Source organism: Lagenorhynchus albirostris, chromosome 2 (assembly GCF_949774975.1).
Source record: "Lagenorhynchus albirostris chromosome 2, mLagAlb1.1, whole genome shotgun sequence".
Taxonomy (NCBI): domain Eukaryota; kingdom Metazoa; phylum Chordata; class Mammalia; order Artiodactyla; family Delphinidae; genus Lagenorhynchus; species Lagenorhynchus albirostris.
This window is the reverse complement of record NC_083096.1, coordinates 30,597,267-30,613,041: the sequence shown is the minus strand read 5'-3', so window position 1 is coordinate 30,613,041 and position 15,775 is coordinate 30,597,267. Positions and strand designations below refer to the sequence as shown.

Below are 15,775 nucleotides of genomic sequence, written 5' to 3'. Positions count from 1 at the left end.
GAGATATTAAGAATAATTACATGGAAGCGCTGTTTTAAAGATAAAATGAAGTAATGCAGTTAGCACTCTGTCTTCTCAAAACATTTAATAACTGTTAGCTAAAATAATTACCTGAAATGAAAAAATACCTATAGTTTTGTTGTTTGCAGTAAAAGTGAATAAAATGTCACAATTATTTTAATAGTATTTGTGACACAGTAGTTTTAGTTAAGACACCATGACTACAAACATTTACAATAAACATTTCAGTCTCCTACTTTTCACTCTGATAGGGTACTTGGAACCATATTTTGTAAGGTTTAAGTTAGTTGTCATAGAGTACCTCTTTAATTAGAAGTAATTCTGAACTGTCTAGTTCCATGCAGTTTTATATACATATATGTATAATTATTATTTTATGATTTATCAAACTCAGTTGAAAATTTGCATCACTGATATACATTAGAATTTAAGCGTTTACCCAGGTATTCAAGGAAAAAAATGTACTTGTCTTGTAATTTCCATAGGGGTACTTACTTTCACATCTTCCCTTCACTTTGCAATTGAAAATATGGCAGGGGAAATATTATCTTACTGGTCTTTGAGTTCCCCTTAGCTATCTGCAAGTCCTTAAACAGCCTTTGTGGCTTAACCAAAATTCTCTTCCATCTTCATTCCGCTAACAGATATTGGTCTAAGCACGTACTTATACTAAAAAATGCATGACCACGTTGTCTCTACACATCTGTAATTTTATGTTAACACTATCATTATGTAAGCTATACTTTAATTGTAATTATAACAGATTTTATGTCAACACACATCCATTTCTAGTGTTCATCTGGTGTTCAGGGGGAGAGCAGCATGTCGTAAATTTTATCAAAATATAATATCTGAAGAATAGAACAGAGGGTAATTGTGTAATTCTGTATTCACTCTAATTAAGTTCAGTGGAGTTGGCATAATAGAATTAAGATGAAAAAAAAAAGACTTTGAGGTACCTTGGCTCCCTCTCCTAACACACCCTTTTCGTATCCGAGAGCAGAGACTCAGCACCTTTCTGTACAGAAATGGAGACAGGAAGAGGCCAGAGGATGAATGACAGGCACGAATGAGGTGGAACTTTGAAGAGCAACATGGAAATGAAATACTTCTTTTGTATTTGGTAGTTGGGGAAAATGTACCAGCGTGTATGCCTACTGGGACCATGTTTTCCAGAACAGTTAAGCCCAGTGTCAACTATGCTGTCCCACCTTCCTCGTAAGTAGGAACATACTGTTACTTGAATCTTTGCTTCCTGTTTCTTGATACCTGGTTGAGAAGATTATCACAGGAACTGCATCTTGTTAGCAAATACACTGTTTTGAAATGATTGACACTCACTGAAGTGTGGCAACTCCAAGCTTGCTCTCTCTTGATCTTGGACTATTTAAGTCTGGAGTGCAGGAGTGGGTTATGGGGAAAGACCATTGGAATTCTTATGTCTTCAGCATAATGGTTATAGCATAATGGTTAGGAGTGTAGGTGCTGGTTCAAATCTCTGCTTTCCACTTGCTAACCATATGAGCTTGGGCAATTTACCTGATTACCTGAACCTCAATACTCCTGCCTATAAAATGATGTTAATAATATTTCATCCCCATAGACTTGTTTTCAATGTTAAAATGAAGTCACTTACACCAAGCACTTAATACAATGCCTAGAGCATAGTAAAGTCTATTATTATTACTATTACTACTACTACTACTATTATTATTATTACTATCACGATGCCAGGTGCTATTTTTCCTATGCCTTATTCCATTATCTTGTGCCCTGTCGCCCCATTTCTGTCTTGTTTCTGTACAAGGGTAGGTTTGTCACAGAGCATTTTCTTTCCCTAGTGTCTGACTCTTAGTCATCAAGGTGACTGGTCCACGACCCGGCATTCATTGCTACTCGTTGAAGCAACCCATTTTGAGAAGGGGAGTTGGATATTGATGCCAAGTTGGGTCAAGGAGAGAGAATTTTCTCTCTTCTGCACTCAGCTAAGTGAAATATTCAGGCCTCGGAGAATCAGGCAAAGGGCAACATGCTTAATTTCATACCTTAGTGATTAAGAACAAGTCAGACAGGCTGGATTTGAACTCATTTCCGTCATGTACTGACAACGGGATCTTAGGTGCTTTTGTAACCCATCCTGTTACATACAGGAATTCCATAATTCCTGTTATGGAATGGGGCTTGGTGATAGAAGCCTGGTTTGTCCTCCACTGATAAAACTAAGACATACTCATATGAGTTTATAGGCATCTTGAAGCCATGGGATAGTAACACACATGAATCTTACCATTTTTGCCTGGGATTAATGATATAAAGGCTTTGGATTTGGGTATGGAAAATGGGTACAATTATGGGTGTGTTGGTTCTACATATATATGGACATCACGTGTCATCAGCCTGCAGCTACCTGCCATTCCTCACTACTCCTTCTTTTCACAAACCAAACAAGTACCTTCTTATCTCTCCTGTGGATGAGCTCTTGACAGTGGCACTAGGGCCTCCCTCAATAAGTACATCATTGGCTAAACCAGTGGTTTCTCAGATATGCTCATTGAACAACCCTTAAGGTGGATTGACATTCCACTGCCTAGAATAGAATATGGTGTTCTTTAGGAATCGGGGGGAAAAAATAGGCCACCAGATGTACTTTCTTTAATTTAAATTGTATATCTATCTATCTATCTGTCTATCTATCTATATATATATGAACAATTGTTATATATGTGTATGTATACTTGTTCATATATATGAATGATTTAAAATTGAAGATATATATATATATATACACACACATATATATATATGTATATTTAAATTTTGGCTTCTGTTAGCAAGTAGTAAATTAAATTATTAGCAGATCCATACTGCAGGGAAATAACCAATCAGATTTCGTTCAGTTGCTCGCTTTTTTGTAGATTTATGGTTGTGATTTTATATCTGCAGGTATGTTTGCTGAAGAAAATATTTCTACCACTTTACACAAAATTAAATTCATTTAATACCAATGTGGCATGTCTCAAATGTCTTAATACAGTTTTAATCTTTAATCGCATCAGAAGTATGAAATTAGAAACATACCCCAAAATCATTTGAAGATATAATTACTTTCATTTCCCTTATACTTTTGAGACTTTTGAAAAATAAGTATTTAGTTGTACTTATCTGTTTCTGTCTCTCTAAGGATAGCAAACACTGAAACACAATTCTTTTTAAAAGTCAATATTAAAAATATATTGTCCAAGATGATCAAAACTAAGGAAGTGGCAAAGAAATTCAAAAATTTAAACTTTCAAAGGGTGCTTTTTTTGTGAATGTGTAGTACTTGTTCTTCTGAAGGAATTAATCTTTTTAAAAATTTAATTAACTTATTTTTTATTGAAGTATACTTGGTTTACAGCGTTGTGTTAATTACTGCTGTACAGCAAAGTGACTCTGTTATACATATGTATATACATTCTTTTTCATATTCTTTTCCATTATGGTTTATCACAGGATATTGAATATAGTTCCCTGTGCTATATAGTAGGACCTTGTTGTTTAGCCAATCTATATATACCAGTTTGCATCTGCTAATCCCAAACTCCCAGTTCATCCCTCTCCCACCTGCTTCCCCCTTGGCAGCCACCAGTCTATTCTCTATGTCTCTGATTCTGTTTCATAGATAGGTTCATTTGTGTCATATTTTAGATTCCACATATAAGTGGTATCATGGTATTTGTCTTTCTCTTTCTGACTTACTTTGCTTAGTATGATAATCTCTAGTTGCATCCATGTTGCTGCTGCAAATGGCATTTCATTCTTTTTTTTATGGCTGAGTAGTATTTCATTGTATATACGTACCACATCGTCTTTATCCATTCATCTGTTGATGGACATTTAGGTTGTTTCCATGTCTTGGCTATTGTGAATATTGCTGCTGTGAAGATCAGGGTGAATGTGTCTTTTTGAATTATAGTTTGGTCTGGATATACGCCCAGGAGTGGGATTGCTGGATCATATGGTAGGTCTATTTTTAGTTTTCTGAGGAACCTCCATACTGTTTTCCACAGTGGCTGCACCAACTTACATTCCCACCAACAGTGTTGTAGGCGGGTTCCCTTTTCTCCACACCCTCTCCAGCATATGTTATTTGTAGACTTTTTAATGATGGCCATTCTGACTGGTGTGAGGTGGTACCTCATGGTAGTTTTGATTTGCATTTCTTTAATAATTGGCAGTGTTGAGCATCTTTTCATGTGCCTATTGGCCATCTGTATTTCTTCTTTGGAGAAATGTCTCTTTAAGTCTTCTGCCTATTTTTTTGATTGGGTTGTTTGCTTTTATTGTCATCAAGTTGTATGAGCTGTTTGTATATTTTGGAAATTAAGCCCTTGCTGGTTGCATCATTTGCAAATATTTTCTCCCATTCTGTAGGTTGTCTTTTCATTTTGTTTATGGTTTCCTTTACTGTGCAAAAGCTTGTAAGTTTGATTCGGTCCCCTTTGTTAATTTTCATTTTTATTTCTATTGTCTTGGGAGACTGACCTAAGAAAACATTGGTATGATTTATGTCAGAGAATATTTTGCCTGTGTTCTCTTCTAGAAGTTTTATGGTGTCATGTCTTATGTTTAAGTCTTTAAGACATTTTGAGTTTATTTTCGTGTATGGTGAAAGGATGTGTTCTAACTTCACTGGTTTATATAAGGCTGTCCAACTTTACCAACACCACTTGCGGAAGAGACTGTCTCTTTCCTATTATATATTCTTGCCTCCTTTGTCAAAGATTAATTGTCAAAGGTTAACTGAGGTGTGTGGGTTTATTTCTGGGCTCTGTATTCTGTTCCATTGATCCATATGTCTGTTTTTGTGCCAATACCATGCTGTTTTGATTACTGTGACTTTGGAGTACTGTCTGAGTCTGGGGTGGCTATGCCTCCAACGTTGTTCTTTTTCTTCAGGATTGCTTTGGCAATTCTGGGTCTTTTATGGTTCTGTATGAATTTTAGGATTATTTGTTCTAATTGCGTGAAAAATGTCATGGGTAATTTGATAGGGATCGCATTAAATCTGTAGATTGCTTTGGGTAGTATGAGCATTTTAACAATACTAATTCCTCCAACCCAAGAACATGAGATGTCTTTCCATTTCTTTGAATCATCTTCACTTTCCTTTATTAATGTCTTACAGTTCTCAGCGTATAAGTCTTTTGCCTTCTTGGTGAGGTTTATTCCTAAGTATTTTATTTTGAGGGTTATGATTTTAAAAGGCATTGTTTTTTTACATTCCCTTTCCGATATTTCATTGTTGGTATAAAGAAATGCAACCAATTTCTGTATGTTAATCTTGTATTCTGCTGCCTTGCTGAATTCGTTTATCAGTTGTAGTAGTTTTCATGTAGAGTCTTTAGGGTTTTCTATATATAGTATCATATCATCTGCATCTAATGACAATTTTACCTCTTCCTGAAGGAATTAATCTTGAAGTTCTACTAGGACTTTTGGGATACCTGTTTTAATGAGCCACTACTTCCTGCCTGAGATTGCACTATGCACCAGAGATTCTAGAATTAGCATAATAAAACTAATAATGCAAACAACAGCAACAAATCTTCACAAACCTTTCTTGCAAGGAAGTAAAGTCCACTGGAAAAACAGACAAGTGAAACACACATTCAAAATGGCAGTGATTCTCAAACATTTATGTGCTGAAAAATCATGACAAGCATGATAACCAGGGCAATTACTAGAGCCCTTCTCCAGCTGGTCAGGTGTAAGGTCCTGTAACTCTATTTTTGGTGAATGCCTCCAGGAGAGTCTGAGACAGGTGTTCTCAGTTGTCGTCAACCTTTAGTGTGCATCAGATTTGCCTGAGAATATTGTTAAAACACAGATTGCTGGGCTCCAGTGCCAGAGTTCTAACCAGTTCCCAGGTGTGGCTGATATTGCTGGCCCAGGGACCACATTTTGAGAACCACCTTTCAAAACTCTGCAGTATGCGGTTGTGTGTGTTGTGAATGAGATGGGCCCAGAGAACCAAAGGAGGGCAAAGGGACTCTGCCCTAAATTAGTCAAAGGTAACAATAGCAGCTAGAATTGATTGACCCAAGAAAAAATTATAAGAACTTTACCTGCATTTGCTCATTTAATCCTTTCAGTAAGGTACATAGGTGCTACTTAGTGTTCCTCTTTTACAGGGGTGTCCAGAGAAGGTAACTACTTTGCCCACGTCCTAAACTGGTAAGTAACAGATTAAGAATTCAAGTCTAGGAAGTCTGATTCCAGAGCCCACACCTCTACCCTTTCTGCATGTAGAGAGGAGTAAAGGGTTGTCAGTGAAGCCTTCCTGGGGGCCCTGGCCTCTGAGTGTAGATAGAAGGATGAGTAGACATAAAGATCATTATTTGTGTGTGGTGGGGTAGGGGAGGAAGTATCAGGGCTTCCAGAAGAGCCCGCCCTCCCCATACATCTGCTATAAGCAAGTCTGATGATCAGGAGTCCGGAACATGAGTATGACTATGGGATACTGAGAAGGGTTCTAGAACCCTGAGGTTAGAGTTCTGGATCAGTTAGTAGGTAACAGAAAGTGAATGAGTGATTTACCTTACTTTCCACGGGTAGCAGGAAGTTTGGAGATAGTCCCTCTAGCGTTAGTCCAGCTGCTGAAGGGCATCACCAGGGGACTGGGTTGCTTCACTCTTCCAGCTTCCACATCTCTAGCATGTCCACATAGCTTCAAAGTGACCCCAAAATCTCCAATAGTGTTCCAACAATTTGGGCAGGAAGAAAGAAGAGGAAAAAAAAAAAGAAGTAAGAAAAAAAAGGCAGTGTCTAACTCAGAGAGCAAATTTTTTACCACAGATGGTCAGCAGACTTGCACTTAGATCTCATCAGCTCGGATTTTAAACTGGCCACCTTAGCCTTAAGGATAATGGGGTCTCCTAAACCAGGGCTCTGATAGTAAGGAATAAGGAGAGAGTGGTACTGATTAGCAGTGCCTGCTGTCCCAAACAAATATTATCCCCAAACTATTTTTTTTATCCTATATTTTACTTTAAAGAATGGAGGGGAAACATTATGTATCTGTAAATAGCCTTTTAGAAAGGGTACAATTATATAGTTATACAACCCCCTAGAGGGCTCCTTTCTTCTAAAATCTCTTTAAAAACTGTTCAAGGTTAAGGACATTTTTATCTTAATTTAGTAACTTGCAGTCGATTATCTTGGAATGACATCCTCTCTCTGCAGATGTTCTGTCAGGCTTTAGAAAATTCTAGAAGTTGACAGAGAAGTGTTATGGTACATGTATTTGCAATATGCACGTCTTTGAAATGAAATCCATTTAGGGACCAAAAGGCATTTCATGTCTTTGCTATACATTTTCACATATTTGCCTTTCCAGAATTCCTTTGAGCAAATCTGTTAGATGTAACCCATCCGTTTCTCCCATCTGAATTCTTTATTACTAAACATTCTTCAGTAAGCTCTCACTCCCCTCTGTCAAAGGCGTTTCTCTGGATCCTCACCCTTCTCATCTCATATGTGAATGCGTATCTTAAACTGAAGCAACAGTCTGCTATGACTTCTCCATAACTTGAAGAACCCGTCTTTGTGGGAAAAGAAGTAGACTTACTAACTTAAAAGGTAAAATGCGCGCAATGTTTCTGAGAATTAAAAACTAAGATAAAAACATAAGCAATGGAAAAAACTTACAGTGGATCCTTTTCAAAGACTAGTTTACAGAGAAGGCAACTGAGGTTTAAAGAAAAAATGCGTTAGTTAAACACTAAATAATAAACCTTAAACCTCAGTGGAGCAACACATGGACAGTTCATTTCTCACTCACTCAGGAGTGTAGTATGGACTTTGGTGGTCTGAGGGTCAGTTTTCTGCTCAGTTATTCAGGGACCCACCACCTTCATCAAGTGGCTCTACGTTTGTCCTAAAAAGGAAAGGAGAGAGGAAGCTGCAAGCTACAATTATCAGCTCGTTATCCTTCAGACATAAACTCTTCAGGTCACCTCTGGTCACATTCTTTGGGATAGAACCATACCCAGATGCAAGCGGAAATGGAGAATGTTGTTCCTATCTTGGTCCTAGTGATGCCTCTACAGGCTGGAGGAGCTAATTAAAGTGTAGTCAACAGCTCGTTGTTTCTGCCACAATGAGTGATTAGCCTAAGACTGTGGATTAATTATGTGTGTGTGTCACATATACATATAATACACACAAACATATATATGTGTGTCTATATATACATTTTTTAGCATGAGTTGACACATGGGGCTTCTGCCGTATCAAAAGAGTACAAACTGCCTCTTGTTGCTTTTTCTTAATTGAAATTGACTACTACTATCTATTTCCCTTCATTTTGCTACCTCCCCCCCCGCCTTTCAGTATTATATGAAAATTCTGAAAGAAATAATTTCAAAGTTTCCAGTGCTTTTAAAGGTAATAGAATACTCAGACCTTAACAATTTTCCTGTGTGAAACTCTTGCCAGACTAAAATAGTTAACTTATGAAAAGTAAATTTAGATTGATACAAAAGAGAAAATAAGCTGATTTTTTTGTTTTTTTTTTTTTACAGAAATACCCTGAGCCAAGGTGGAAAATAAATGGAAAACTGGAGGAATTTAGATCCTTTTGTTGTAAATATAAATATTTTTAATTGTAAAAATAATACAGGTTCATTGCAGAAACTCCAAAATTGAAAGGATTTAAAGAAAAAAGGAAAACTCAAAATCCCATTTCTGATAAGTCATTTCTGTAACATTTTTGAGGGTGTCTTTTGAAACTTTTTTGTGATGAGGTGCATATAAATACAGTGCAAGTATAAAATACCTTTAATTATTATATCAAACTACAAAACAGTTCTATAACATTTTTATTTAGTAATATAAGTATGATTACTCATCACCTAATAAAAATCTGCAGCATCATTTTTAATGGTTGAACAGCATTCTATTATTTATTTAACCAGTCCCTACTGTTCAACATTTAGATTATTCCTGTTTTGCTTTGCTAAACAATGAGACAAGCATCCTTGTTCATATGTCTTTGAGCATTTGTTTATTTCCTTAGAATGGACTTCTAGAACTTGAATGGCTGGTTGTCAGTTCTGGTACACACTGACATATTGTCTTCCAGAAAGGTTACCGTGCTTTTTATTTCTACCAAGAATTTAACATCCAGTGTGGTTTCTTACACACACTCATCAGTACCAGCATTATCAATATCAATACCAGTATTACTAAGTTTTTTAGAACTTTGTCATTCTAGTCAGTAAAATATGACACCTGAATTATTTTATTTGTATTTCTTTGATTAATAATAGCAAGGTTGAACATATTTTCATATCTTTATTGGCTGTTAATACTTTTTAGTTTGTGACTTTATGACATCCATTTTTCATCGATGTATAACAACCTTTTATATCTCAATGTGTTTATTTTGTTTGTTGTCAATGCAATTTTTTTCCTTCATTTATTAATTTTTATTTTGTGTGTGTTGAACTTCTTTAATACTGTCAAGTCTATTCAAAAACCCTTTAATGAACACAACAAATGTGGAAAATCAGTCATTCTCCTGCATTTTGTAATCAATTTATTTCCTTTTGGGCAGTATGGAAATGTAAGTTTTTATTTCATCTTATGGTTGGAAAGAATCTATTCCCTCGGAAAGGGATCATAGTCTCCATGATGCAGTAATGGGAGATTTTATAGGGTAGGCAGGGTCTACAGAAGAAAAAACCCTAAATCACACTCCATTGGTGGTTGCCTTATTTATTAAAATGGCATTTGAGGTTGTGTGACTGCCATCAGGTAAGCAAAATTAATTTTTAGCATGAAGTACTCCTGTCAGCAAGAACAGCCTAGGATAGGCTAGCAGTAAGAAGTGAGGGGTTATGGGATTGGGGCATAGCCTCTGTTTCCTCCAATGCAGCTGGAAATTTAAATTCTGGGGCTCCTGCTTGATCCAGTCAGCCCAGCTAGTATGTGTTGCCAGGTAGGGTGAATAGACTCAGAAGTACAAGAGCTCATCCTTGGTCCCCTCTGGAAATGAGCAGAGAATACTGTGTCAAGCAGAGGTGATCAGTCCATGGTCTGGAGACTTGGATCTCCTCACATAGTCCTTAAAGTCAGGGTGAGACAAAATGCCAATACAAATTATATTGATGACAGTATCAATGAGGTGACATTCAATCCTTTGACCCAACGTGTGTCTGCAGTGTGCCTGCCATCCATTAGTAAATGGGCAAAGCCATTTGACAGATCTATCTGATACAATGAATGAATCTGACAGTCACATTTTGAAAAACTGAAACTGTATCCATTTGTCAAGAACAGTGGCTACTTGTTCTGCTTTATTCCCCCTGGTAGAACTAGGTAACATTGCAGGCAGTAAGATGTTCCGGCATTTCACCCTGGAGTAGCCCCAAAACTGAAGAAGCTGTCTTATCAGTAGTTAGCTCCTTGTCACCAAGAATATTAAAGTAGATTTGTATGATTAGCAAATTAAAGAGACTGTAGTGCCTACCACTACTGTATTCACTAAGGCACCCAAGTTATTCTGAAGAAATCCTAATAATACATTAGGACCGTTTTGAATATTTTTATTTGATTAGCCGTACTCTTCTAGTTATAACATCCATCACCATTTTGACCACTGAAACTTGGCCTTCTTTTCTTACAGCCTAGCCCTGTGGTCTTGGGCTAATCAGTAACCTGCTTAGATACAATTTTCTTCTCTATGAAATAGAAACAATATTATATGCTTTGAAGGACTGCAGGAAGATGAGCTGTAATGTTTATCAAGTGCCTAGTAAGTAGCCTGGCCCATAATAAATACTTGGCTAATTGTAGATGTTAGTTTCATTTTTAGTTTTATTTCCAAACATTGCTCTTTACTTTTGGAACTCTAAAATTTGTTTTGAGAGTGGAGGACTTGTTGTTTGGATTCCTCCAACACTCTCTGTATATTCTGTACTTCTATCCCTACATCATTTATATTAATGGAATAAATGATCTTTGGTCTGGTGATTCCAAGGTGACGAGGAGCTAAGTGGAGGTTCAGTATACACCTGGAAGTATGGATTTTCATGCCCAGTGCAAATGTGGGAAGGGCATTATTCCCACATTATAAAGGGGGTAAAGACCTCCAACTTGAGGAGACTCTGGGTTGAGAGATGTACAGGTACTGTGTTTATCCTACAGGGTACCACAGGGGCTTTTATGTTCTGTATGAAGAATTTGCACCTTATACCCTTGTAGTTAGAAGTAAAGCATACCACATAACTAATATCTAGTAAGCATTAGAGTTAGAATAAATACCATTTATTTAACGTTTCCTTTGTGTTAAGCATTTTACAGTTACAACATATGGATGGATACTATATTGTAATGGTTAAGAGTGTAGTTTTTTGAGCTGGATAATCCTGGATTGGAGTCTCATCTTTATTACCTCTTTTTTTTTCTGTTTTATTGAGGTATAATTGACAAAATTGTAAGATAGTCAAAGAGTATATCATGATGATTTGACATACATATGCGTTGTAAAAGGATCCTTCCCATCACGTTAATTAATACATCTAACAGCTCATGACACCTTTTTCCTTTTTTTCTTTTTGTGGTGAGAACACTTAAGTTCTATTCTCTCAGAAAATGTTTGTTATACAATAGAGTATTATTGACTGTAGTAACTATGTTATACAGTAGATCCTCAGACCTTATTCATCCTGCAGCTGAAAGTTTGTACCCTTTTACCAGTCTTCCCCTCTTTTCCCCACCCACACCCCAGCCCCTGGCAACCAGTTTTCTACTCTGTTTCTATGAGTGTGGCTTTTTTTCTTTTTAGATTCCATATATAAATGATATCATTCGTATTTATCCTGTCTGGCTTATTTCATCAGCATAATGCACTCCTGTTTCATCTATATTGTCACAAATGAAAGGATCTCCTTCATTTTTTAAGGCTGAATAATATTCCATTACCTCTTAAATGAGTGACTTTTGGTACATTGTTTACACTTTCTAAGCCTCAGGGTTTCTTTTCTTCTGTAAAAAAAAAAAAATATATATATATGTATATACTAACAGGTTATTTTCTGATATGTGGAATGTTTGTTGAATCAAGAGATAATTAGTTGAGATCATAAATGTGACACTTAGCACTGTATTAACATTTATTAATACTCTCCCTGTTAATTTCTACAATAAATTGTATAATAAGTAACAATAATAATAGTACTACTAGTAGTTTTAGAAAATGCATAGGATGTGCCTGGCATCATATACTGTACTACCCTCCTTCATGTGTACCACAAGTTACATGTGGATATCATCTTCCACGTTGTTTCCTTTAAAGAAAATTGAAGCTCAGCAAGATTGAGTAGCTTGCTCCAGATGTGAACTCAGGTCTGAATCACTCCATATATAGGTTCTTAATGACTCCATGTCTTTAATTCCACATCTGCATTTGTTTGTTGTTGTTGTTTTTAACTTTCCAAGCATCTGATCTGAAATTCCTTTCTCTTTGGGGAATTTTCCACTTTGTGGGTCTTGGTGAGAAACAGAGCCTTCCTCTCGTTATACAAGCTGAACATGTCAGATACACTGTTTACTCACATGCTCAGTCTCCCTTACAGATGGAAAACAGTCGGGCGACCTTGGGTTGGCCAACTGCACCCCTCTCTTGGATTTTGAATGACAAATAAATGATGTAAAGAAGCAAGGCCAGCAGTGCTGGGTCAACCTCCTGTTTCCTGTTCCTGCTTGGTAGCAAGGCCAGCTAGGACTTATAACATCACTTTGGCCTGATCCTATAATTGCAATAGCATAGCCTTGGCTTTCGGCTGTTTAGTCTGCTTCTAGTTACTGAGACCTAACCATAAACTTCCAAAAGTTTCCTTTTCTGCTCAAATTAGCCGTATCTGGTTCCTGATGATTACAAATAAGACCTTTCCTGATATACAATGGTGACCTACTTATCCAGGCAGATGTAACATCGTCCTGGCAGGGACAGAGGGCAGGCAAGTTCCTTGAACAGCTGAACAAGAAGAAAAAGACCTAAGAAGGAAGAACTGAAGCCAGTTCTGCTTGTGTTATAATTCTACCCGCAGCTGCCTCTGTTTTACAGACCACATGCTAAGGACCGTGTCCCTTCCCCTGTAACAGACGAGCAAAGTAGACCCAGGCCTTCCAACCCAGAGACCAGCTGAGCTGTACCGTGGACAATGTAGGATGTGAAAGACTTCACTCAATGTCTTTGTCACTTGACACATTGTTCCTCTCTTTGGGAAGTAGCTTCTTTGTGTGACAAGAATATGCTAAACCAACACTTAAGTGGACACAGGTGAAAGATGCCAAAATTAGCTACAGAAAAAAAGGCCTAAAGACTTGTATTTTCTGTTATTTGAAGGCGTTAAGACCCCACATAGAATATGAGTCCTTTAAAGGAAAGTTGTGAATGGCCCAGGGAATGTTGAATTTCCATGTGGCAATATGTTCTTGATCGGTCATGATGATGATGATGGTAGCATCAGTAGCATTTATCAGTGTTTCCTGGGTGAGAGGCACTTTATCCTAATGACCTTTTATCCCCATGACGACCCTGTGAAGTAGGAAATACTGTTCAGCATCTTCAGGGTTTTTCTTTTCTTTTCTTTTTTTTATCAGGAATTTACCCTAGATCACAGTTGGGTGGTAGGACGACCAGAACTGGACACTAGCCTTTCCTGAATTCCCAGAGTGTGATCTTAGCAGTTGTGTTGCCTGATGCAGAGCCATGTAAATGTTGCCAAAGCAATGAAACGTGTACCTATTTCTAACAGATTCTAACTCAGAAGCTCTGGGGTTAAGTGCAGAGCAGTTGAGTGTGATTGTCTTTACAGACAGTAGATAACTTAAGAGAAGTTGTTTAAAAGTATATTTGCATATTGCACTACACTGTCATATCTGTGATTGGTTAGCTATTGAGTAACTAACACAAATCCCAATCCCATCTCTAATCTCATTCATCTCTTGTATGATATTTGACCTAATTGAGGCAGTTTTTTTTTGTTCTTTCCCACAAACACGCATCGAATATCCAAAACATGCTTACCATTTGTGAGCATATTCTCTTAGTTATTTAGGAGTTGAGTAAGAGTGAGAGAGAAGGGCTTCCCTGGTGGCGCAGTGGTTGAGTGTTCTGCCTGCTGATGCAGGGGACGCGGGTTCGTGCCCCGGTCTGGGAAGATCCCACATGCCGCGGAGCGGCTGGGCCCGTGAGCCATGGCCGCTGAGCTTGCGCGTCCGGAGCCTGTGCTCCGCAATGGGAGAGTCCACAACAGTGAGAGGCCCGCGTACCGCAAAAAAAAAAAAAAAAAAAAAAAAAAAAAAAAAAAGAGTGAGAGAGAAAAAGACACATAAATATGAAATACGGTCATCATTTTTTAAATATCCTTTATGTTGTTAATCCCTCTTAGCAATTACTGCCATTCACTCATTTGTATTATTTGGGGTATAGCAGTTTATTCACACAGCATTTTTACATATGGCTTATCATTTGTATTCTATTTTAATAACACTAATAATTATAGACTATTGACAGACTCATCAGACCCTACATATTCATTTCAAAATCATGAAAATAAGGTGGAAAATGAGGTGTAAAATCTATGTGTATGTTTTCATTGGTGGAATGAGGAGCTACCTGAATATCACTCCTTTAGCTTTTCCTTCAAATGGTGCAGTTTTTCGTGCATGCATAGGAGTCACTTCCATTAGGTAAACAGTAGTCTTGAGGGCAAACCTCAGAAGTAGAAACAGAACTTTTCAGTTACGGTAAAATCAAACATATTTTTCTTCAGTAGTGAAAAAAAAAATTCGTCATGAGAAGTTCAACCACCGTGAGTTCCACTTTCCACTTATAGATGCAACTTCTTCCAGAATTCTGAGAAATGTCGGTAATAGAGAGGGGTGTTGCATACACCTGTTTCATTTCCCTCTGACTTTTCCTTCTCCTTTCTCTATTGACATTAAAATCTATAGTGAAAGCACATAGTAAGCAGTCTAGGACAATTGATATGACATTTGATCTAAATCTCCAAAGTCTATTTTAGATGGGGATGCTGTGAGAGTCACAGGAGGGGAAAAAATCTAGAATTATTCTTATGTGATCAAATGTACTAAAATAACAAAAGCAAATCTTATTTCTAGCTAATAAAATAGCATTTCTTATATGATGTCATATTATGGCAGAAAAGAAATATATGCGTCTATTTTCTTCTATATTAAAACTGCTAAGGAGTGGGGACCGATGAACTAAATCAATTGTTTTGGGTTCAAGTTGTAGTTTTTAGTAGCCATCCTTCTTAGCAAGTTTTCAAAAGCAAATGTAGTTCGTTTACTATCACCACTAAATGTGCAATTGTGTAGATTTGTGGAAAAAAGTATTATCAAATATATATACTTTAAAATGACTTGTGTAAATTTATCTATTCATATTATTCTCCCCAAGTAAATCAAAATCTACTATATACTGTGTTTTTCTTCTATAGCTTAAAAGGGGAATGTATGTTGAAACTTATTCAAATATTTATTAGGTGTCTACTAAGTGCTAGGCACTCTACTAGGCAGTAGAGATGTTGTATTAGAGGTGGAAAATGTCCTTGACCTCCAGAACTGATACTCTTGTAAGAGAAATACTGGGTCAAACTAAGTCAACAGTTTCTTTGCTACAGAGCTTTTTACGAGTCTTGTGAATTATGAGTCTCTGATAAGGAGATGTAGTGGACAA

At 37.0% G+C, this 15,775-nt stretch overlaps 1 long non-coding RNA gene and 1 pseudogene across 5 annotated transcripts in view; one reads left to right on the top strand and one right to left on the bottom strand.

The window, feature by feature from the left end:
• The window catches only part of LOC132508513 (centrosomal protein of 78 kDa-like), a 384,029-nt pseudogene that overhangs the window by 330,673 nt on the left and 37,581 nt on the right, over nt 1–15,775 (bottom strand).
• The window catches only part of LOC132508536 (uncharacterized), a 44,245-nt gene that overhangs the window by 5,736 nt on the left and 22,734 nt on the right, over nt 1–15,775 (top strand). The window contains exons 3-5 of one of the 5 annotated variants that reach the window (XR_009536624.1): nt 1,025–1,239; nt 6,195–6,237; nt 8,586–10,819. This is a non-coding gene — a long non-coding RNA (uncharacterized LOC132508536). Of the gene's footprint in view, nt 1–1,019; nt 1,244–6,194; nt 6,238–8,585; nt 10,820–15,775 lie in introns of all 5 variants that reach the window. The other 4 variants (XR_009536626.1, XR_009536630.1, XR_009536622.1 and 1 more) reach the window with 4 other exon arrangements.